Here is a 24,233-nt window from a genome sequence, read left to right as displayed (position 1 = left end):
AAGTGACACATTTTCACAGCTCCCTGTCAAACCAAAGCATGATTGGGCCAAAGTGTTAAAGTTAAAAAATAAAAATAAAAAAGGAGAGGAAGCAGCGTTTGTCAGACATCTCCATGGCGATTTCAGGTTTCTCGGGGCTTTGCTGTAATTCGCATCCCCCCCCCACACACACACACACAATCCCTTGCAGGTACAGCTCACTTGGTGGACCCGATGCTGCCAGGGTGCGCATGTGCTGGGACCCGGGAAGGGAAACGTGGTTTGAATGTGGGGAGTGGGGTCTTTGGTTTTATTTTAAGGACAATTTCATGAAGCATAGCATCCTTTCATTGGTTTCTTTTTAAAGGAATTAGATGTGAGTCTTTTTGTAAATAAAAGTATCCTTCTATTGGGGCAAGAAATAACCCTGGTGTCTACATCAGGAAATGCTTCCGTGGTAAAGTTCCAGAATTTTCCGAGAAAGTTGGACAATCTTTCCTTTTAGGGTGGCCTTTCTGTTTTTTGTGGGTTTTTTTTTTCCTTTTTTCCACTGGTTTGCTCATCTCAGCCCTGCTCATTTTCCTGCCTCACTGAAGCCACAGTGGCCGTCAGCCCTCTTCCCGTCCGAGCGAGCTGCGTGGTTCTCAGCTGAGACCGGACAAATGTAGCGGAGACTCCGAGGGTAAGCCTGGCACAGGTCCCTCGTCTGGCTTTGTCCTGTGGGCACCTTCTACATCCCTAACCTTGACCCCCTGTGTGGCTGTCCTTCCTTCACACCGAGCCAGGTGTGGGTTGTGGCCGGATTGGAGCAGTTGGTCACCGGTCCTGGACTGCGGGAGTGACTCCAGATACCCACTCTGGGTAACAGAGCCCTGTTTGGGAGAGGGGACAAGAGGCACTTAGTGTGATTAGATCTGCTTCTGACACTGTGGTAGGCAGCCCGTCAAAGATGTCCATGTCCTCAAGCCCAAAACCTCACATGGCAAAAGGGCCTTTGCAGACGTGAGGTGGGGAGACTATTCCAGACTGTCCCAACATCATCACGGTTCATTCTTAGGAGAGAGGCAAGAGGGTCAGCGTCAGAGGGCACGTGGTGACGCCAACAGAGGTCAGAGAGATGTCCTTGCCAGAAGGGGCCTGCCGCGGAGGGATGCAGGTGACCTCTAGGAGCTGGCCAGGGCAAGAAGACGATTTGTCCCCTGTCATCTCCACAAGGAATGCAGCTGTCGATGTTAGCCCTGCAAGACCCAGTTTTAGACTTCTGACCTCCAGAGCTGTAAGATGATAAATCTGTGTGTTCTTTCAAAGCCACTAACTTTGTGGCAATTTGTTACCACAGCAACAGCAAATTAATACAGACATTCACTGTAGAAAGCATCAGAATAACACACATCCTTAACGTGCAAGCTCACAGCACATAATTCATTCTCTGATGATTTAGAAGATACTGTAGGTTCTTACAGTGCCTTGGGGACATGATTATGAAAATAAGTTTCCATTATATTAGTGCTGGTTAAGAGACAGCTTTGAATAGACAGAACATGAAACCAGTTTTGCTTTTATTGGACTTTTTTTTTTTAAGCACAATAAATGATAATTTGGAGTGGAAAGAAAAATGTGTCCACTGCTTACCCCAGCACTTGACACAATGGTGAGCTGTTCTGTCCCGGTACCTGTGACATCGTGCCAACCTCTCCTGCCCTCGGAGGCTCTCCTTTGGGAGTGCCCCAACGCCACGGGACTGGAGACCACGTTAAATATGGGCTTGGCAGCAGGGGGCCCATTCTTTTCCCACTCTTTGCATGCCTGGTTCCTATTAATGTCACGAGGAGTTATGTGTGTGTATCTAGAAGGCAATGGGTCCCATTTATTGTAATACAACCAGTGTACAAAATGCCGCTTACTCCGGGCCCGCACTTGAACTGTTTCTTCCGAGGGAAACTTCTCCCCAGGGATATGGATCAAAACCCTCCCAAACCCATTCTTTACCAAGCCTGGCTGATAAAAGAAGAAAAATCACGAATATTTTTTTTTTCTCTTTTGCCTGAAAAAAAAAATGTCCATTTCATAACCATTCACGGAGAATCTGTCTTCACAAATGGACCCTGTGTGAGCAGAACGTGGGCTATTTAGGAGATAGTAAGCCTGTAGCGCTGTAAGTGAGGTATATTATCTTTTCCAATCCCTGGTCAATTGACCAATAGTTGGAGAAGATGGTGAAGGCAGGAGGAACCTGGTTCTTGTCTGCTGTGGGGCAAAAGGGGCTCTACCTGCCTTCGGGGTTGTGGGCGCAGACAGCTCCCCCCCTCCTCATTTACATCCTGTTTATGTAGGGCAAGCTGGTCTTGTTCTTTTCTTTTTTTAAAGGATACCCCCTTCTTATTTTTATTTTATTTATTCATTTTTAGAGAGGAGAGAGACAGAGAAGGAGAGAGAGGAGAGAGAGACAGAGAGAAAGAAGGGGGGAGGAGCTGGAAGCATCAACTCCCATATGTGCCTTGACCAGGCAGGCCCAGGGTTTCGAACCGGCGACCTCAGCATTTCCAGGTCAACGCTTTATTCACTGCGCCACCGCAGGTCAGGCTGATCTTGTTCTTTAAGGCAGTGGTTTCCAACCCCCGGGCCACGGACCAGTACCGGACCGTGGGCCATTTGGTACCAGTCTGCAGAGAAAGAATAAATAACTTACATTATTTCCATTTTATTTATATTTAAGTCTGAACGATGTTTTATTTTTAAAAAAATGACCAGATTCCCTCTGTTACATCTGTCTAAAACTCACTCTTGATGCTTGTCTCGGTCACGTGATATATTTATCCGTCCCACCCTAAAGGCCGGTCTGTGAAAATATTTTCTGACATTAAACCGGTCCATGGCCCAAAAAAGGTTGGCAACCACTGCTTTAAGGGATGGCTTTCATAAAGGACGGCAGGCAGGGCGGTGGGGGCTTTCTGGTGAGCCGAGGCCGGCTTTGGACAGGGCTCCTCAACGGCACAAACTGCTGACCGGGACAGACATCAGCCAGGGCTGGAATGCCCAGGGCGCCACCGGCCCGTCTTTCCTCTGCGACGGTCTACACCTCTTCCTCAGCAGGAACCCACGCCAGGGTTGGGTGGGTTGGAAGGTTCGCCCTGGCTTCTTAAGCACACGTAAAACATGTTTAGGGGGTCAGTGGGTCAGAATCAGGCTGTGACGTCCAGCTGCTCAAGGTAGAGCTTGGTTTTGCCTTGTTATAGCCAGTGAACTTGGACAAGTCCCCAAACCTGCAAATGTCAGCTTCCCCCTCTGTGCAGATGGTGGGGGGAGAAGAATAGGACCCACCCCAGAGGGGAGGGGGGTCGGGGCTAGCTATTGAATATCAAGTCATTGGTATTGGCTTGTGCTAAGTGTGTTCAGTAAGCATTAGCTTGTTTGTGTGTGTGTGTGTGTGTGTGTGTGTGTGTGTGTGTGTTTGGTGTTCATTGTGTGAGATGATATAATGGATTAAACACACAATTCTGAAATTCAGAAATCCTCTGTGCGGTGTCCTAGCATGGGGGCTTTGGGGGCTTTGGGCCAGTGCCTAACCTGCTCTGACTGGGGTTCCCCTACCCAGCCCTGAGGGCATGGTGTGAGATACCTGACCAGTGCCTGGCCAGTGGTGGGCGCCTAATGAGAACTAAGTCAGGGTTTCTCTCCGCTGGTGTTATTGCTTCTCTTTCTTGTTCTTACTACCATCGTTTGTCCTGAGATATCTTTTAGTCCTCCCTGAACGAGGCTGTCCCTTGGCCAGGTTCTCTAAGGGGATTGTTGGAAAGGCAGCTCCACTGGCACTGGCGGCGTCTGCCTGCTGCAGGTAGAGCTGTGTATGTGTTGCAGCAGTTGTGAAATGTTCGGATCAGTGGTTCTCAACGTGGGCAGCTTGGTCATGTCTGGAGACATTTTTGGATGTCACCACTAGGGGGAGGTGCTGCCAGCATCAAGCAGGAGAGGGCCAGTGGTGCTGCTGAATACTCCACGATGCATAGGACGGCCCCCGATCCAAATGTCAGTAATTCCAGGGTGGAGAAACCTTGAATTAGATGACACCTCTGGTGACATATCAGTTCTCAAAACCTTGATTTGGTTCTATTCCTTCAATGGTGTCTGCTTCCACTCAGGTCTGTTGGCGTGTGGAAACACTCATGATCATCAAGGAAAGGAAGGAGGAAAAACAAAGCCCACTCCACCCTTCAAAAACAACCTCACCAAAACTATTCCAACCCCAAGGAAGACTGTTAGTGGGAGCCTGGAACACCGGGATTCTGGTCCCATCCCTAATGCTTTCTAGAGATGGGGTGGTTCGGGGCAAGTCAGCCTCCCTCTCTGGGCTTCAGGTTTCTCATCTGTCAAGTGAGCGAGTGGGGCTAGGTGGGAGTTACCCTTCTGCTCGAAACCTCCTAAGGGTAACCTTTACAATCCAACCCAGTGGTTACCATGTCTAGTACTGGTGGGGAATAACTTGGACGGTAGAGTTGACCCCATGCCACAGTGATGCCTGAGCCACTTAGATTGGGTTCTACTTGTGTTTGTTGGCTTGCCTCTGCCCCTAAGAACTCTGAGACTCATGACAGAAACAACAGCAGCTGACATGGAGCCCTCACTGGGCTCCAGCACTATTTTTTATTATTATTATTCAGTGAGAGGAGGGGAGGCAAAGACAGATTCCCACATACACCCCAACCGGGATCCACCTGGCAAGCCCACTAGGGGGCGATGCTCTGCCCATCTGGGACATTGCTCTGTTGTTCAGCAGCCAAGCTCTTCTTAGTGCCTGAGGTGGAGGCCATGGAGTCATCCTTAGCACCCAGGGCCAGCTCGCTCCAATCAAGCTCTGGCTGTAGGAGGGGGGAGAGAGAGAAGCAAGAAGTAGAGAAGGAGAAGGGCAGAGAAGCAGATGGGCGCTTCTCCTGTGTGCCCTGACTGGGAATCGAACCCGAGACATCCACATACCAGGCTAACACTGTACCACTGAGCCAAGCAGCCAGGGCTGCACCAACACTATTTGAACACAGCCCCTATATGAAATCACTCAGTCCACCATTAGCCCCATGAGGTACAAGCCATCATTTCCAGCACCTTACAAACGGGAAAAATAGAGGCAAGAGCAGGCACTGTTCACAGTTGTTGATCTCAGGTCCAGGAGCTGGGCGGTCTGGTGTCAGAGGCTGCTCCCTCCACCACATGGAAGAGACACGCTCACCCCAGGTTGCACAAAGCCATGCCTTTCCCAGCAAGCCTGAGCCCACGCCTACTCCTCATCCTGAGCAAGGAGAATCTAAAGACCTTCATTTCCTGATTGGCGCTAATTAGTGAGAGGCAACCCTCCTCAGGAAACAGGGGTAAATCCAGGGGAAATTTATAAAGAGGAGAGAACGCCCTCCACATGCACAGGCAGGCTCGTGTGTTTTTATAAGAGGAAATCCGACCTGAAGTTCAGACATTCTACAGGAAAACAAAACCTTGGGAGTTCGAATTTCAAAGGAGAGCTCCGGAGAGGCTGGACATCGTTGTCTGAGCAGACGCGTTGTGCAGGCTGTGTCCGCCTGGGAAGTCCAGCGCTCTCCCGACTTGCCTTCCTCATCCCTTGGCTAGCCGGCTGCATGCTCTCCCTGGGCCGGGACTCGCCCTGCACCCTGGGTGTGCAGTGACAACAGGACCAGAGCTGCCGGGGGGCAGAGCTCACCGGGAAGTGTAAGGAGACAGAAATGGGGACGGGCAGGGTCACTGGCGACATGATTGCATTCGTAGGGACGTAGTCACACAGGCTTTCCCGCTGACTGCGCACCTCCTGCAGCCGGGGACTGGGCTGACATCTCCACTTGCATCATCTCGTTTCTGTGCCCTGACAGTCCCAAAGGGGCAGGTAGGGTTGGTGTCCCTATTCCACAATGAGGAACAGAGGACTTGCCAAGGTCACAAAGTGGACAGTGGGGGAGAGGCAGGTAGCTGAATCCCAGAGCCTGTGCATTTTGGTCACTGCCATCCCTGTCTCTTACAACATTGGTTCTCAAGGCTGGCTGGCTGTAGAGTCATCAGGAGCTTTTATAAACAAGTACTCTCCGTCTCTGCCTTCTGAAGATTCTGGGTTTAATTGTTCCGGGGGGGGGGGGGGAGGGGAGGCGGGGCAGGGCACAGGTATCTTTCCTAAAGATCCTCAGGTGATTGTGCATGGGGGAGCAAGTTCAGAACCAGCGTCATGTATGAATGTGTGTGTGTTGTATGCAGGTGTATATGTATATGTACATAGATATGTGTATGTATTATGTTAGTTTGTAAGGGCTGTTGTAACAAAGTGCTACAAACTGGGTGGCTTAAAACAACAGAAACTTACTGTTTGGAAGGCTGGAAGTCCAAGATCAAGGTGTCGGCAGGGTTGGTTCCTTCTGGAGCGCGAAGGGAGACTGCTCCCTACCCCTCTCCCAGCTCTGGTGTTCCCAGCATCCTTGGCATCCCTGGGCTTGTAGACTCATCGCCCCAGTCTCTGCTTGTGTCTTCGCACGGCCTTCTCCGTGTGTCTGTATCTCTGTATGATCATTCGTCTGCTCATGAGGACTCCTGTCATTGGATTCAGGGCCCACCCTACTCCAGGATGACCTCGTCTTCACTAATCACATCTGCAGAAGTCCTATTCCAAATAGGGTCACATCTGAAGTTCCTGGTAGACATGCAGTCTGGAGGGCCGCTGTTCTATCCACTATGTGTGTGTGTATATGTGTAAATAAGCAGGGTTGTGTTAAGACCTGGTTGTCCTGTAAGCGTAAGACCCTGTGTGCCATAGAAAGCCATTGCGTGTGTTTGCAGAACGTAGGGGGGCAGGGAGGCGGGTCCTCTCCCCAGGGCTGAGGTCCAGCGCACCTCTTGAATGGGACTTGTGCCCTCCTTCCTTCTCCTTCCTTCTCCTTCCTTCTCTTTCCTTCTCCTTCCTTCTCCATCCTTCTCCTTCCTTCTCCTTCCTTCTCCTTCCTTCTCCATCCTTCTCCTTCCTTCTCCTTCCTTCTCCTTCCTTCTCCATGCTTCTCCTTCCTTCTCCTTCCTTCTCCATGCTTCTCCTTCCTTCTCCATCCTCTCCTTCCTTCTCCATGCTTCTCCTTCCTTCTCCATGCCTCTCCTTCCTTCTCCTTCCTTCTCCATCCTTCTCTATCCTTCTCCTTCCTTCATCCTTCTCCATCCTTCTCCTTCTCCTTCTTTCTCCATCCTTCTCCATCCTTCTCCTTCTTTCTCCTTCCTTCTCCTTCCTTCTCCTTCTCCTTCTCCTTCCTTCTCCATCCTTCTCCTTCCTTCTCCTTTCTTCTCCATCCTCTCCTTCCTTCTCCATCCTCTCCTTCCTTCTCCTTCCTTCTCCAAGCTTCTCCTTCCTTCTCCACGCTTCTCCTTCCTTCTCCATGCTTCTCCTTCCTTCTCCATGCTTCTCCTTCCTTCTCCTTCCTTCTCTATCCTTCTCCTTCCTTCTCCTTTCTTCTCTATCCTTCTCCATCCTTCTCCTTCCTTCTCCTTCTCCTTCTTTCTCCATCCTTCTCCATCCTTCTCCTTCTTTCTCCTTCCTTCTCCTTCTCCTTCCTTCTCTATCCTTCTCCTTCCTTCTCCTTCCTTCTCCTTTCTTCTGTATCCTCTCCTTCCTTCTCCTTCCTTCTCCATGCTTCTCCTTCCTTCTCCACGCTCTCCTTCCTTCTCTATGCTTCTCCTTCCTTCTTCTTCCTTCTCTATCCTTCTCCTTCCTTCTTCATCCTTCTCCATCCTTCTCCTTCTTTCTCCTTCCTTCTCCTCCTTCCTTCTCCTTCCTTTTCCATCCTTCTCCTTCCTTCTCCTTCCTTCTCCATCCTCTCCATGCTTCTCCTTCCTTCTCCTTCCTTCTCCTTCCTTCTCCATGTTTCTCCTTCCTGCTCCATGCTTCTCCTTCTTTCTTTATGCTTCTCCTTCCTTCTCTATCCTTCTCCATCCTTCTCCTTCTCCTTCCTTCTCTATCCTTCTCCTTCTCCATCCTTCTCCATCCTTCCCCTTTCTTCTCCTTCCTTCTCCATCCTTCTCCATCCTTCTCCTTCCTTCTCCATCCTTCTCCTTCCTTCTCCTTCCTTCTCCTTCCTTCTCCTTCTCCATCCTTCTCCTTTCTTCTCCTTCCTTCTCCATCCTTCTCCATCCTTCTCCTTCCTTCTCCATCCTTCTCCTTCCTTCTCCTTCCTTCTCCATCCTTCTCCTTCCTTCTCCTTCCTTCTTCATCCTTCTCCTTCCTTCTCCATCCTTCTCCATCCTTCTCCTTCCTTCTCCTTCTCCATCCTTCTCCTTCCTTCTCCTTCCTTCTACATCCTTCTCCTTCCTTCTCCTTCCTTCTCCATCCTTCTCCTTCCTTCTCCTTCCTTCTCCATCCTTCTCCTTCCTTCTCCTTCCTTCTCCATCCTTCTCCTTCCTTCTCCTTCTCCATCCTTCTCCTTTCTTCTCCTTCCTTCTCCATCCTTCTCCATCCTTCTCCTTCCTTCTCCATCCTTCTCCTTTCTTCTCCTTCCTTCTCCATCCTTCTCCATCCTTCTCCATCCTCTTCCTTCTCCATCCTTCTCCATCCTTCTCCTTTCTTCTCCTTCCTTCTCCATCCTTCTCCTTCCTTCTCCATCCTTCTCCTTCCTTCTCCATCCTTCTCCTTCCTTCTCCTTCCTTCTCCATCCTTCTCCTTCCTTCTCCATCCTTCTCCTTCCTTCTCCATCCTTCTCCCTTCTTCTCCATCCTTCTTCTTCTTTCTCCTTCCTTCTCCATTCTTCTCCTTTTCCTTCCTCCTCCTTCCTTCTTCCTTCTCCTCCAGCCTTCCCTACCACCATCGCCACCACTACCACCACCAGCACTACCACCGACCCAGTCTAGGACACCATCGCCTGTCACCTGCGTAAACGGCAGCAGCCTCCCGCTGTTCTCCCTGCCTCCTGCCTTGTGTATTCTGCAAGCCGTGCCGCACCCCACTCTGCCAGCAGCCAGTCTTCTGACTGATAAGCCCATACTTGTTACTTCTCAGCTTAGGGCCCCACAGTGGGCCCAGTGGCCCTCCTGGTACCCTCCTTTGTCTGTGTCTCCAGCATCACCCAGGGATGTGCCCTCCCGAAGTTCCTTCAGTTCCTGAAACACATCTCTATGGTCTTTCGTCCGGTCATCTTTCGTATGGTCCCTCTGCCCGAGGGCTGGGCAAGCGCCACCCGACCCAAGTCCCCCGATGCCCTCGGCCAGGGCTCTGGTTCCCCAGGGACCCCAGCTCGGGGGGGGGGGACAGAGCGAGAGGAGGAGGCCTCCTGTCTGTGCCTCTCCCTGAAACCTGGAGGAGGGCGAGGAAGCTAGGAAACACCCCCCTGAGGTTCCTCCAGCCTCTTTCCCTGCTGGGAATGAAATGACCAGCTTACAAATGTTATGCATAATGAAGACCAGCTTAATGGTTTTCTGAAACATTAAAATTTAATACTGAGGGCCCTGGCCGGTTGGCTCAGCGGTAGAGCGTCGGCCTAGCGTGCGGAGGACCCGGGTTCGATTCCCGGCCAGGGCACATAGGAGAAGCGCCCGTTTGCTTCTCCACCCCTCCGCCACGCTTTCCTCTCTGTCTCTCTCTTCCCCTCCCGCAGCCAAGGCTCCATTGGAGCAAAGATGGCCCGGGCACTGGGCATGGCTCTGTGGCCTCTGCCTCAGACGCTAGAGTGGCTCTGGTCGCAATATGGCGACACCCAGGATGGGCAGAGCATCGCCCCCTGGGGGGCAGAGCACCGCCCCTGGTGGGCATGCCGGGTGGATCCCGGTCGGGCGCATGCGGGAGTCTGTCTGACTGTCTCTCCCTGTTTCCAGCTTCAGAAAAATGAAAAAAAAAATTAAAAAAAAAAAAATTAATACTGAGCATCAACACTTTTAGTGGCCGGTGCGCCCCCAGAGCCCCCCGTCTGGAAATTGTCCTCATAGGGGACATTGGGGACCATGGCTGTAGGCCTGTTTGGGATGGCATGAATGCCTTGTGGAGCAGACATTAGGGAGGTGACCTGGGCTTAGACGGCCCAGGTGAGGAGAGGCTGGGCAGCTCTCTCCCTCCCATCCCCTGATCTCTGCTCTCTCAGCTGTTTGTAAATTTCAGAGGGTTTTTTTTGTTGTTGTTTTTGTTTTGTGTTGTTTTTACAACCCAGCTTGTTTCTCTTCTTTCAGTTTTATATGCAACATGGAGGGTAGGGCTGTGTGGGAACCGGTGTGGCCAGTCCACGTGGCCACCGGCCATTCAGGCCCATCTCCTCTGATTATTTTAGCCACCCTGGGCAAGGAGGTAGTGCTCTCGTCCCCAGCGGCTGCCTGTTGCTGCCTGTAGGGTGCCCATCTCCATTGATCAGCCTCGACTCTTTCTGGCTCCCAGAATTTGTAATTTCCGGCTCCCCACTTCCCTATCCTGACGAGGGAAGAGAGAAGGTGACGGGCAGCGATCACCTGGGGTCTTCTCTCTGAGGTGCCCAGTTGCTAAGCATCCCAGGTGGAGGTGGAGGTGGAGGGAGGGACGGGCACAGCTTGGACTCTGGAAAGCCACAGAGGCTGTTCGAGCAATGCATGCTCTCGGTTTGTTGGGCCCGAAACAGCGATATTTTTTGAAACCCAATCAGCTGCTCAGCTAAGTTTGAAAACTCACCCCTTTATATTTTAGATAATAACACTCAAAAGTATTCACTATATGAAAAGCAGTGTAATAAAATTATGGTCTAACGAGTTGCCTGATTTTTGTTTGCCAGGTTTCAGCTGCCTGGGACCTGCTGGGCTGTGGTCTGATGTTGCTGATTGAGTCGTAGGCAGAGTAAGGCTCAGCTCTGTGCTCATGAGGGGGGCAACGAGTTGGGGTTTTCATCATTCCATTCAAGGCCTCTAAGTGCCCACGCCTTTCCCAGTGGCCACACATGCAGGGTCAGAGGTCCAGAGCAATCTGTGGTACCGGGCAGTCTTTAATTGTGCCCATGAGCAGGGGACAGGCATGGGAGAGCTTTGCTCTCCTTGGCTTCTCTGCAGGGTTTACAGCAGGGGTCTCAAACTCAACTCAGCATGTGGGCCGCAGAGCAAGATTACAGCCGTTCAGTGGGCCACACTAGGTCTACAAAAGGCAACTGTTACGCAACACTTTTCAGTGTCACAAAACGACCAGAAACTGTAGTTCATGGATTAGTCTGCGGGCCGCACAAAATTGTTCAGCAGGCTGCATGCGACCCACGGGCCGCGAGTTTGAGACCCCTCGTTTACAGGGTCACCTCCCTAGGTAATTAATAACTTCTTGTCTTAATGTTTGCCAGAAGTGTCTATCGGGTGCTTTGCAGATTCCTTGGCAAAGACCCTAAGAGACACAGTGTAGTAGGATCCCACCCTTTCATTTGAAGCTCAGTCCAAACTGAAAGTTAGCAACCTGTGCCTGACCTAACAGTCAGGCTGCCCCTGGGCCTTTGCACATGCCTCTTGCTCTGCCTGGAAAACTGTTTATCCTCACTCTCCATATCTTCATCATATTAGTTCCTATTCTTGCCTCAGGTCTCAGGTGTGATGCCTCTTTGTTCAGAAGGGCTCACTGAGGCCCCAGGTCTCTGCCCTGAGTCTCTGAGCTGCGGCTAGCATATTTCCCTGCATCGCTTGGCTCTGCCTTTTGCTGGGCAGCCTGTCTCCTCAGGCGGACTCCCTCCTTAATAGCAGAATGGGAATGGGTGACTGTGAGCTCATGTTCCTCCAGTGAACCACAGGGTCTCATTCCCAACGGTTTCAGCAAAAGTCCTGGGTTATTTCTCCGTCACCGAAGTGATGTCACCATGAATCTGGCTGGCCAGGCCTGCGTCACGGACCTAAGATACAGAATCCATCCACCACAAACCATATGATTTTAACCCAGTGATACCCTGTGGTGGGAATACCAGAATCGGGAGGAACACTTATATTGTTCATATGAAGATGAGGGGATCCACTGGGCGAGCAGGCACCTCAATAGCCAGTGTAGCCCCCAGAAGCCCACAGGACACCTGGGTGCGTTTCATGAGAGACCCCTGTATCTGTTTACATCAGATCCATCTGGATTTGCTGAGGGTGACAGAAGGTCCAAAATAACACTCGTCAGTGTTAAAAAACAAAACAAACAAAAACACTCATTATTCTCTCTCACGAGACCCAGAAGTGGACAGTCCAGGATGGGCCCGTGGGCTCAGCTCTACGCAGCGACTGTCAGCTTTGCCCTGTGCTGTCCCTACAATATGGCCGTAACCTCGAGGGCCAAGGTCTTGCTGTAGCTCTCACAACCCCACTCCAAAGAGCTAGACAGAAGAGGCTAGAAGAGGGAGCAGAGGGAGTACACAACTGACAGCTACCGCGGCGCCCTGTTCACATTCTGCTCACCAGCACCCGGTCACACGGCCACCCGGGGCTACAAGATGTGGCCGTGGGCCCCGCGAAAGTTCTGTTACACTTGGACGCGATACCACAAGCACCTTCCACAAGAGACAAAATTAAATTAGACTATCAGAATTGTGAACTTTTCCTCTGTGCCAGACACTGGTAAGAGAACAGAACAACGAAAGCAAAGGAGTGAGAGAAAATATTCGCACGTCACAGACCTGACAGAACACTCGTATCCGGAATAGATAATGAATTCTCATAGCTCAGCAGGCAGAGAACAATCCGGTTGTTTAGGTGGGCAAAAGACTTGAACTGACACTTTGCCAAAAATGTTGGACATATGGTAAACAAGCCTGTGAAAAGGCATCCAACATCATTGCTTATTGGGGAAATGCAAATTAAAAGCATAGTGAGCAACCACAACACACCTATTAGAATGGCTAAAATTCAAGTGTGGACAATACCAAATGCTGACAAAGTTGCCAGGCAACTGGATCTTTATGAGAATGTAACACATCACAGCCCTTGTACAATATGGTTTGGTGGTTTCTTATACAATTAAACGTATGTCCACCAGATAACTCAACCCTCTCACTCCTGGATTTTGCCTTTGAGAAATAAAGACTGACCTTCACACAAAAATGTGCACCTAAATGCTTACGGCAGGTCTATTCCTAATAGCCCCAGTCTGGAAACGATTCAAATGTTCATCAACAGAAGAATGGATAAGCTGATGGTGGTACATCCACTCAGTGGGAAACTGCTCAGTAGTGAACAGTGAGGAGTTATCGATGCAATGAAACACCGTAGATGAATCTCAAAGCATTATGCCGAGTGAAAGACACAGCCCCCAAAGGTGACATACTGTGTGGTTTCATTTACCTGACGTTGTCCAGACGACAGAACAGGAGTGAGGGAGGGGACATGCACAGTTGCCAAGGGGTAGGGGTGGGCGAGGGTGTGACAGTGAGGGACAGTAGAGGGAGGTTTGGGGGTGATAGAAGTGTTCAGTGTCCTGACTGTGGTGCTGGTTAACGCGACTCTATACGTGTATTAAAATTCATAGAATTGTGCACCTGTCAGAAGTCAATGTTATTGTAAAGAGTGCTTTGTTCTGATGGGAAGGAGGTGCGGAGCTGGGGCGGTGGGGGAGGGGGACAGTAGCTCTCTGACCTGACCGCCTCTGCCTTGTGTTCCAGCACGTTCCCTGTGTTGGGCCAGGGCAGGGTTTCTCCAACCCGGGAGCTACTGACTGACATTGGAGCCAGATAATGCTTTGTTTGGGGGCTGGCCTCTGCATCGTAGGACATTTACATCCTCTAGCTTCTACCCTTACATTTGCAAGGTATAAGACGGATACATCTGAGGACAGCCCCCCCCTCTCCCCCCAGGGCACATGAGACTGCTGACCTTCTAAGCTCCTTGGAGTCTGGGGCAGCTGTCCCAAAGGTCTCACCTTCTCCATATCCTATGTCTTTATACCCTTCTCACCCCCATTTTGTCCTCATAGCCATTACCTGGAAAAAGAAGACTTGAGTCCCAAGCCGGTACTGCTTCCTAGCGGTGCAACGTGAAGCCTACATTTCAGTGACATCTTAAGCCATCGGTATTTCCCCTCGGCTCGTTTTAAAGCTCAGAGAAGCCATTCCACTGTTTAACTATAGAAGAGGAACATATTTTAATAATCATACCCCGGGGCACAGTTCTTCCTGTTGCATGAAAAAAATTAATGGCCACAACAGCCCGCAGCCAATTGCCAAATTACGTAAAAGCGAGGAGAAGAAATCCAAACCCGCACGCCTTCCCGCCAGGCTAGACCAGCTTTCCTGCGTTTCCTGTTTCGCATCCTCCCCGGCCCAGGGTGGACGTCGTGGAGCCCAGCAAGTGTTTCTTTCAAGAGGGATTTACTGATTCCAAAGGCCGCCCAGGAGTAGGAGCTAGAGAAGGACCGGTTCATTTCCGTCTTTAACTTAGGGACCAGCGATGGAGTTCACTGCAGTGTCTTAAACTCAGGAGAAGAGCAGAGGACCAGAAGTTACTTCAGGACATGGAATCGTAAACGCCAGCGCTGGCCGACTCCGCGCTGGTAAATAAATGGTGGAACGGGCCAAACGCAGAGTTCGGTGGACTGGTTGATGGGTGCCGGCCTGGCTGAAGGTCAGGGTGCCTCCTCACTTCCGTGGGATTGTTGCCCCGTGGAAATGCGGCCCAGGGTTGTCCAGTCGTGTGTGTTTTTGGTAGAAGCAGCAAATCTGAATCTTTATTTGGCCTCTCCTGATCTGTAAATCTCATAATAAGTTCAGATGGGGAAAAAAAAGCCATGTATGCAGGCTGGGTATGGCCTGGGGCTCCCGAATTGTAATGGCCCCCCCATGCCAACCCTCTGAAGGTCAACTCTGCAGGAAGCTGGAGAAGGAGGCTGAGCAGGAAGTTCAGAGTTGTCCCTACTCTCCCCCCCCCCCCCATCAACCTCCATCGGTTTCCTGTCTCCTCCCGGTCCTCCTGGGTCTCCTTCCTTCCCAGGAGGCCCTTTCAGTGTCTCCTGCTGCCCCGGCTCTCCAGCCGAGACGAGCACGAGCACCCTCCCCTTCACTGAACTGAGAGCTAAGGGGGAGCTTTTCCATGGGAACCATTCCGTGTAACGCTCATTGCGGCAGCACGAACACGTGCACGAGCCAGGAAGCCCAAGGGAAGAAAGCAGAGTGTGAAGTCGCATGGACGGAATGATCACGTTTATGTAAAAATCACGACCAAGAAATTGGGATTGTGAATCGGGGCAGCCATTACGGAAAGCAGTGTGGAGGTTCCTCAAACAAAGTGACAATAGAACAACCGTGTGACCCAGCAATCCCACTTCTGGGTATATAGCTGGAGGAAATGAAGTCACTATCTCAAAGAGCTATCCGCACCCTCCAACAGCCCCCCGTGTTCATTGCAGCATTGTTCACAATTACAAATATGCGGGAACACCTTAAGTGCCCATCAAGGGACGAATGGATAAAGAAAATGTGTTTGGGGGGGGGTGTATTCCATCTATATATGAAATATTACTCAGCCATCAAAAAGAATGACGTCTTGCCACTTGTGACCACACAGATGGACCTTGAGGGCATTTTGCTAAGTGAAATAAGTCAGAGAGGAAGACAGATACCATATGACCTCACTTATATGTGGAATCAAAAATACCAAAGAAATATCATAGAAACAGAGACCAGACTGGTGGTTGCCAGAGGCAGGCGGCAGGAGTGAGGGAATGTGTGAAGGTAGTCAAATGAGACAAACTTCCGGCTGTAAGGTAAATAAATCCTGGGAACATAAGGTACAGCATGGGGACTATAGTTAGTAATATATTAGATGTTTGAAAGTTGCTAAGATCATAGATCTTAAAAGCTCTCATCACAAGAAAAAGAAATGTGTTACTATATGAGGTGGTAGATGTTACGTAGACTTATCGTGGTAATCGTAGACTTACCGTGGTAATCGTTTCACCAAATGCACATACATCAAACCACTACGTTGTACATTTTAAACTAGTACGATGTTACTGTCAGTTATACCTTAGTAAAACTGGAGGAAAGACATCATGCATAGAAAAAGGGCTGGAAGGAAAGACAGTCAAATACTGATAGTGGTTAGTTCTGGGCATGAGAATGAAGGTCTTTTCTTTTCCATCAACTCTCCTGTATTTTTTGTTTTCCATGCTGGAATGTGCTATTACTAATTTACCGTGGAAAACATTTTTAAAAGGATATCTTGCTAAGTGAGAAACAGAAAAAGAGAAGTTCAACAGCAACGTTCAGTGAGTGTGGCTTCTTTGATGGATAGCCACAGGCTTAGTCATCATGCCCAACCGTGGGTCACCTGATCTTAGCCAGTCTAAAGAAGAGCCTGCTCCCCCTCCGTCCCCCAGCGGCACACATCCTGGATGAGAGCTGCAGAGGGGTTGGGCCTGACCTCTCTCCCCGTGGAGTTCTGAGGAGTAGGGGTTGGGACTGAGGCGCTTCAGAGGGGAGGATTTCAGAGTCCCTCATTAAATACAGGGAGGGGCAGAGCCTTGATCGAGAGGGTTTTCCCTTCTGTGAATATTTAACTGGAGTGAAAGAATGGGAGTTGCTACTGTAACAGCAGGAATGATAGAGCTTGCTAATATTTATATAAGGTGCATGCTGTAGGTCGCATGCTTTCAGCAACTGGCCTGTACCCTGGGTGACTTGCAGACGGCTAAAGCTAGGTCTTTGGGACATGAGGCCATTCTGCCCTGTCTTAGACAACTCAGTTTGTATCTTCATGTTAAAAATAAGCGCTTGGATGTACCCAATCTTTCATATTTGCAGCAGAGGAATTTGAATGAACTCATCAGTTCTGTTGACACATTCAGATTTTCCAGAATTGTTTCCCAAACCACTTGGAACAATGGAGTATGCCCCGTCTTATTTGCCGTTGGATCTGAGCATGCCAAGGTAGAGATTGGTTACCTTAGCCCACGCTCCGCTTTATTGCTCTGATGGTGGCTGGGCCCTGAGTTCTTCAGCCCAGCAAAATTTTGCCCTCTTCCCAAAGCCTGATGGGTAAGGAGCTCTCAGACTCACATTCTTCCAGAAAGCCTATCCCTTCAGACCCACCAGTAGGGTACTTTCTTTATGCCAATCCCAGTCCTAAATTCTTTATTTACACTTAAAAGCAGAGGAAGGCGCTATTGTTTTTCACACTCTACAGATGGGGCCTCTCAAGCACAGAGAAGTTAAGCAACTTGCCCAAGGTCACACAGCAAGTAACGAGTAGAGCTGGATTTTAATCCAGGCAGTGTTCTCTGGAGTCCCTCACCTTGGGGGAAGTGGTTGATAGCTTTCATTATGTCCCCAGACCTGATGGGTTCACATTTTGATGATTACAGTGACCGAGGATGTCTGTCTATAAGCACTTGGAGCCCAAAGAAGTCGAATGAGTATCGGCTTTCAAGCTGATTTGAGAGGTTGCCTTTTGAAATCCTGGGGGCAACCAGATTGGAAGCACGTGGTTTAGGGAATCAAAGAGAGGACAAATCAAGCCCCCGGCCCCCGATGCTACCCATGCGCATGGAGCAGGAGAGTTTGCTAGCTGGTCCCGCCCTGCTGCAGGTCGGGCGGTTTGCCTAAAACTGCATGCATCTGGAACTCAGAGGACGTCCCTACCCCTCACTCAACACGTTTACAATCCAGAGCACCACGGAGGTAGACTCGTTTGTTCTTTAAAACGACCGAATTAGGCAGATCGCAATTAGTGCTGAAGCCCTTCGCCATAGTCCCTCGTCTCATTTTCAACCTGCCAGGCCTGGCTCTGTGAGCCTTGAGAAAGGAGCTATTGTTGAAAATGGAATGTTGTTTGCACTAGCTGTGGTAATTAGAAGAAATATTTAGACTTGCTCCAGTGACTGGAAGTCCAGCCTTCCTTTATTTTGGGAGGGCTGGGGGGCGGGAGGAGATGTCTCCGCGCACGTGAGCTTCCTGTCCGTTTGCTAGTAATGACTGGGGAGGCTCTCTTCCGCGTCGATATCTGTCTTCCCTGTTGGTGAACCGAGACCAGAGGGATAATAAGTGAGAAATCAGCCTGCCCCCTCCTAACTTCGCTACCACACTGACGGGTGTGTGTGTGTGTGTGTGTGTGTGTGTGTGTGTGTAAATCCTGAGGGACGGACTTGATCCCCCTTCCTGCCCCCACCAGGCAGGAATCCCCTGGTATAAAACCATTAACTCAGTCTTCATGAGCCTTAAGCATCATTGAAAAGAACACTAACTTGATTAGATTTATTTTTCAGAATTTTGACCGGAGGATAATTGCAGGGTCTACATCAGGGGTCCCCAAACTACGGCCCGTGGGCCACATGCGGCCCCCTGAGGCCATTTATCCGGCCCCCACCGTACTTCCGGAAGGGGCACCTCTTTCATTGGTGGTCAGTGAGAGCAGCACATTGACCATCTCATTAGCCAAAAGCAGGCTTGTAGTTCCCATTGAAATATTGGTCAGTTTGTTGATTTAAATTTACTTGTTCTTTATTTTAAATATTGTATTTGTTCCCGTTTTGTTTTTTTACTTTAAAATAAGATATGTGCAGTGTGCATAGGGATTTGTTCATAGTTTTTTTATAGTCCGGCCCTCCAATGGTCTGAGGGACAGTGAACTGGCCCCCTGTGTAAAAAGTTTGGGGACCCCTGGTATACATGAACCATCTGAATTCCAGCACTAGGTAAAAAGACGGATCAGTGTAGCTCAGGACACCAGGGCTTGGGTTCATGTGTCATAGTCATCCCTCATTAAATGGCCAATGCGCATGAACCTAGAAGCCCCTACTCACCTTTCCAGCTCCTTCCCGTAAGAGAGGGTGGTTTGCATGACGCTGGTGATCCCGTGAGATGCTTTCTCCGAGGAAGAGCCCCCGCCCAGAGGAAAACCATCAGCACTCTGCAGGGGCCTTTGGCCGCTTTCATTCCTGTGGAGCAGGGAGGGCACTTTGAGCCTGAAGTGAGGGCTGCACAGGGCATACCACCCGGCCACAAACCAGGGCTGACATCAGGCACGGAGATCAAAAATATATAAAACGAGCTCAGAAGCTGCGGACAGATTCTGTTTAGGAAGCCGCCTCGTTGTGTGTGCAGGGACGCACCCCAGCCGTGAAATCGCGATCCTGTTACAAGCCCGTGACAAGTGTTCTTCACTTTAAGTAACTAGCCGCACTCTTGAAAACTTACGTGGGATTTTACCCCAATTTGCTCTCATTTAAAATTGCCATTTCGGAATCACCGCGTTAGCTTCACTCTTCATTATTTCTCGGTTGGCTGCGGCTGGGATTCTCCTGCTTCTTCCTCCCGTGTTCCTTAATGTCAGTGTCATATGTTTATTTGTTGGGTCAGCTATCTGCCCACTCTTCCTTCCTTCCTTCCTTCCTTCCTTCCTTCCTTCCTTCCTTCCTTCCTTCCTTCCTTCCTTCCATCCATCCATTTATCCTTCCATCCATCCTTCCATCCTTCCATCCATAGAACATTTCATTGCTGTCTGTGCACCAAGCCATGGACCAGCTTAGTGGTTTTCAAGTGGAGGCAGTTTTGCCCTCCTGGGGCAATGTCTGGAGACATTTTTGGTTGTCACCACTGGAAGTGAGGGATGCTGCTGGCTCTAGTGAGTAGAACTCAAGGATGTTGCTAACCATCCACAAATAGAAGATGTCAAGGTTGAGAAATTCTGACTCGGACATCAATAACTGGGTCCCCGGCCCTACAGAATGTACAGGATTGCAGGGGAAATGGACCAGTAACTCGGGAGATTGTGCTGACGCTACTGGTGAGGTCGTGGGTGTTTCACACCATTTCTCCCTTGTTTAGTGTGTTTCAGAAACGAGTCCCCATGTGGGTCTACGAGATTCTTTTCCAGAGAGGGCCAGGAGGATCTGGAAGCGGGGAGAGGTTGGATGACAAAAGGGTCGCAGATGGAGGTTTGGGACATGCTGTGGGGGTGAAGCTGGAACCTGGAGCGGGTGAAGCCTCCGAGGCAGAGGTGACAAGTGCATTCACCTGCAGGTACCAGGCGGGGTGACAAGAGCAGTGACAAGTGGCAGCTGACACAGCTCCCCGAGGAGTGTTGGGGACGAGGGCAGACCTCAGAGCAGCTGAAACGGGCAGCAGGTCCAGTCAGTGGTCTCCATCTAGGAATGCAAGCCCAGCGTGGCCAGACCCTTCTGACTTTTCAAGAAAAAATGAGAAGTCCAGACTTTATATGAAGTCTCCTGTGGCTTAAATATTAACAACTAATTCAATATTTGTTTTGAAACAAAACAAGAACCAGAAGCACTGCTCAGGCTGAACAATGCATCTGTGGGCTGCATCCCCTAGAGTTTCGACTCTGGTTCTCAGCAGTAAATGAGGAAGGGCGGATGACACCTGGTATGCTACCTGGGAGACAGCAGGTGCTCAGTAAATGTCGGTCACGAGTGGTTGCCTAAATCAGGTGTTTTGATATTCCCAGTGTCAACCTTAACACGCTTCACATTTGGAGCTGGCTCATTCTTTGTCGTTGGGGCTGTCTGTCCATCCTAGGCTGTTTAGAGGCATCCCTGGCCTCTACCCACAGATTCCAGTAGCATCCTCCTCACCCCCAGTGGTGCCAACCAAAATGTTTCCAGACCTTGCCAGCAAAGTATTTGCCTAGCAAGTTACAGTTTAACTCAACGTCGTGACTTCTTAGCTCTGGTCTCTTGACGGAAGGGTCAGCCCCAGGTGGAGAACCCAGAAAGAGAGCATTTTTACATCCTCCTGGCCTCCCCGGGACAAGCACCCTGGACAGAGGTCATTTTGTGGCTCTGTGCTGCTTCTGAGACCTGTGGAGTTTGGCCTTTCAAGGTTAATGTTTACAGAAGCATTTTGAAAGACTGGGCATGCTCACACCTGCACACAGTCTGGCCCACCCACCTATTGGAAAGGGGCTGGAAGAATAGGCCCTCTATCCAGGGACTGCAGTGCTGCCCGGGTGACCACAGGGAGGAGAAGGCCACCCTCTCCCCTGGGTCTTCGATGCAATCAGTAATGAAAGCAGCAGCTGTCAGCTTTGCTGAGCAAGTGTAAGCCCTTCCCCGACCCAAGCAGGCGGTTCTCAAAGTTGCGCCTGAGAGCCACGTGGAGGGCCAGTTAAAAGGGACTGCACACCCCTCCCCCTCCCCCCACCACAGTTTTTGACCCACCTGGTCTGGTCTGGAAGGGGGTCCCAGAAAATACATACTTCACAGTTTACTGGGGGGCTGTTGCTGCTGCCGCCCCCAGGGCCACACTTTGAGAACCACTCACCTGGACTCTAGCAAAGATCCCAACTCCCCTCCTGCACCTGGTTCATCCCACAGCAGAGAGAGCAGAGCACAGGGGGGTGGGGCAGGGGCTTCAGGGATGGGTTCCCTACCTGGGGCTGACCGACCCACCTGCAGACCACAGCCAGGTACTCGTGACATTGAGTTAAACTGTAACTTGCTGTGTCAGTGCGTTTACATGCCTCCCAGCTTCTTGGTGTTTTAATTATTTTCCTCTCCCCTTGATAATGCGGGGTATTTGGATGGGTCTCCCAGTCATTAGAGTGAATTAGTGAAATCCCTCTTTATAGGTTTGTGTTTGTTTGAGCTTAACAGAGGTGGTTTAAATCACTGGCCGTGTGCACCGCCTTCTCCGGCGAGTGTGGGGATAATGCTTCATTATAAGCAGGCTTAGCTGCTGGAACCAACGGAGATTAGAACAGTTTGCTTCTCTGTTGATGGGGAAACTGTGACAATTTGGTGGCTCTGACACGGAGCAGTTTTTCAGAAAGGGAAAGCCTCTTGCGTTTGTGTTTGGTTCTACATAGGTTAGCCCTGGGTGTCTACCCGCTAGAAAAGGCTTGGGGCTGGGACGCAATCATGGGGGGAGGGTGCTTCAGGTTGGGGGGGGGGTGAGGTCTCAGAGCAGAGCGACTAACTTATCCCAGTTTGCCTGGGGCTTCCCCAGTTGGAGCCCTGAAAGTCCAGGCTTGGAAGCCCTCAGTCCCAGGAACTGGCCAGTTGGTGAGCCCCGTTCAGAGGAGGAGGGTGGCAGGCAGAGCTCAGAAGATACCAAAATTGTCATACGAACCATGACCACCCACGTTTCATACTCACAGACCAGATATTTAATCCGTGTGTCTCATTTCACCCTCAAAACAATGCAAAACTGCCCTTTTCACCATTTCCCAGGCGAGGAAAGCTGAGGCTCCGAGCGCCCGCTGCTGTCACCGTGACCCTGACAGTGAGGAGCAGAACCAGTCCTGGGCGGGGACTGACCCTCCGCCTCAAAGCTGGTGGCCTTAGTCTCATCTTGGATAAGTACCAGCTTCCTTGGGGGCTTGTTAACATGCAGATGGCTGGGCCCCACCCCCAGCTCCTGATTCAATAGGTCTGGGTTGGGGACAATAATTTGTGTTTCTCACAGGTCCCCAGGTAATGTGGATGCTGGGGCAGGGACTACATTTTTGGGAGCACTTAAGGGCTGTCTCACTCTGTGTGGTAGTTGTCACTGGCACTGCACTGACGACCTGACATTTTTTATTTATTTATTTTTTTGTATTTTTCTGAAGTGAGAAGCTGGAAAGCAGAGAGACTCCTGCAAGTGCTTGACCAGGATCCACCTGGCATGCCCACCAGGGGGCGATGCTTTGTCCATCTGGGGCTGAAAGCAACCAGAGCCATTCTAGCACCTGAGGCAGAGGCCATGGAGCCATCCTCAGCGCCCGGGCCAACTTTGCTCCCATGGAACCTTGGCTGTGGGAGGGGAAGAGAGAGATAGAGAGGAAGGAGAGGGGGAGGGGTGGAGAAGCAGATGGGCACCTCTCCTGTGTGCCCTGGCCGAGATTCAAACCCGGGACTTCCACATGCCAGCCTGACACTCTACCACTGAGCCAACCGGCCAAGACTGAAGTCCTGGCATTTAGGAAGCATCTTCCCAACCCGAACATGCCTGAAGGTTGGGGTTTGCCAGGTTGTTATGTGACAATTAGGGGCTTTCAAGCTGAGTCTTGGGCTCCTTGACGCAAGAGTCAGGTCTCTCTTGATCCCAGGTGCACCTGTCCTCAGAACACGTATCAGGCGCTGTGTTCTCAGCTCTGTGCCTGTGGGTGGTCCTCAGCTTCTCTGTGCATCCTGAGCGTCTGAGGTCATGAGCGTCCTGTCTGTGAGGACCTGAGATAACTCATAAATAGTGCCTGGTATGTAGTTTGCACAACAATTGTGAGCTGACATTTTCATCCTCATTATTCTTTACCATTTAACTACCTCCAAGCCTCAGTTCCTCTATCTGTGTAAAGGGGGAAAACAGGATAACTTAGCTGGCTGTGGAAGGGGAGGATTAGGTGAAGCAGTGTATAGAGTGCTGTGCCCAGGTTCTGGATGCCTAGAGAGCCCTCAGCAAGTGCCGGCTGATGTTATTTGATCTTTGAGAATTTTATAAAAACTGTAGACTTGGGGGGGGGGGATATGTATATATATAAAACGGTGGTTTGCATATCAATCAGGGGCTCTGGCCCCCTAAGCCATCTCTTGAACCATTGAACTATGTTTAGAATCTCTGCTCACAAAGTAAGTCCCTTAGACCACTGCCCACTGGCGAGTTCTCAGTGCCCCCGTAGCCCCCGCCACAACCCGTGGCCCCCTCCAGCAACCGCACAGTACTGTCTCTCCCAGGTGTGTCCTCTGCCTGCTGTATCAGGACACTCCAGGCGATACTGGAGTTATCCTAATTCACAAGGGATGTTTAGAGACTGGCCAGAGCTTCTACTTTTACCTGCCATGACAATATTTATGTTTTAAAGGAGGCTGCCAAGAAAAAAAAAGGCTAAGAATCTAGCCAAAGGAATATATTGCTAATGGTGGAATTAGATCTGGTTTTATAGGTCATCAAACAGAAGAGATGCCATTTAGCCTTGATGAAATCTAGGTCACTATGGTTTTTGGGGGGAGTGGGGAGGATGTAATAATGGGGGAAAGTATTGAAAGGGAAGGGAATAATGGTCATCAGTTACCCAGCCTGTCTGCTCACCGGTAAGCCCAATGAGTCCCTTCTCCATTCTTGCTCAGGCAGCACTAGATGTGTCTTTTATAAGTGGAAATTTCTAAAATTTCCTTGGTCTTGCCCGGGGAAAATAAAATTTTATGTTTTTCTGTAAATAGCAGGTAGACGAAGCATTCCAAGCCTCCCTGAATTTTTATATCATCTTACAGCGGGTTTGCTGCTTTAGAAGCCATGATCCCTATTGGCCCTACAACACGGCAATTTTCAAACAAGGCAGGTCCTAGCTTCTGGGAAGACGGGCTGCTTCCTTTGTTGTCAGAAAAATCATTTCAAAATAGAAAAAAAACCTCC

General features: G+C 50.3%; 1 protein-coding gene and 1 long non-coding RNA gene across 2 annotated transcripts in view; one reads left to right on the top strand and one right to left on the bottom strand.

Annotated features, from left to right (window-relative positions):
• KAZN (kazrin, periplakin interacting protein) overlaps positions 1 to 24,233 on the top strand; it is a 760,285-nt gene that overhangs the window by 367,854 nt on the left and 368,198 nt on the right. The window lies entirely within an intron of this gene.
• On the bottom strand, positions 17,764 to 21,263 carry LOC136331620 (uncharacterized). Its single transcript, XR_010730513.1, has 3 exons — positions 21,165 to 21,263; positions 18,686 to 18,820; positions 17,764 to 17,895 (listed from the first exon to the last, which is right to left on the bottom strand). It is a non-coding gene; the product is annotated as an uncharacterized lncRNA (long non-coding RNA).

This window comes from Saccopteryx bilineata, chromosome 3, assembly GCF_036850765.1.
Source record: "Saccopteryx bilineata isolate mSacBil1 chromosome 3, mSacBil1_pri_phased_curated, whole genome shotgun sequence".
In the NCBI taxonomy this organism is placed as follows: Eukaryota; Metazoa; Chordata; class Mammalia; order Chiroptera; family Emballonuridae; genus Saccopteryx; species Saccopteryx bilineata.
Note: the sequence above shows the minus strand (reverse complement) of the source record. Positions and strands in the feature narration are given on the sequence as shown.